Genomic DNA, 549 nt, shown 5'->3' on the forward strand with positions numbered 1-549 from the left:
AGGTCCCTTCCTGAGGTCCCATAGACTTCCTGATAGTCTATGATTCTATGATACCAATTCCTCACCAGATTGCATCCATTTAAGGAGACTCAAATTGAGATGGCTTATTTTAGTAGAGTGTGGTCACCTGAAATTACGGATACCACTTTTGATTCACTTCTCCGAAGAGGAAATGTATACAATTTATTTTACAAGTTTAAGGGAATTAGATGCCCAAGCCCTATTGAAATTCAATGAAAATTGGGTACTTAACTCCTTTATATTCTTTTAAATGCCAACCTTAAGATTCAGTTTTAAATCAATACAAATCTAAGTATTGTCAATGTCTACAACAGGCATCTTCTTACAGGCTTTATTTAAAACTGTAAAAGTACTTGCTGTCTAGCTGTCCTAGAGGTCCATCTTTAATGTTCACTTAGTGTCAAACTGGCTATGCTTCATCAGCCAAAATACAGGTATTTATTTACAGCAATTTATGATTTACAAAGTGAAAAGTTATGTTAATTCTAAGTACTTTCAAAAAACGAAAATGTATGTATCAAACAGTAG

The sequence above is a fragment of the Eretmochelys imbricata genome, chromosome 1 (genome assembly GCF_965152235.1).
Source record: "Eretmochelys imbricata isolate rEreImb1 chromosome 1, rEreImb1.hap1, whole genome shotgun sequence".
NCBI lineage: Eukaryota > Metazoa > Chordata > Testudines > Cheloniidae > Eretmochelys > Eretmochelys imbricata.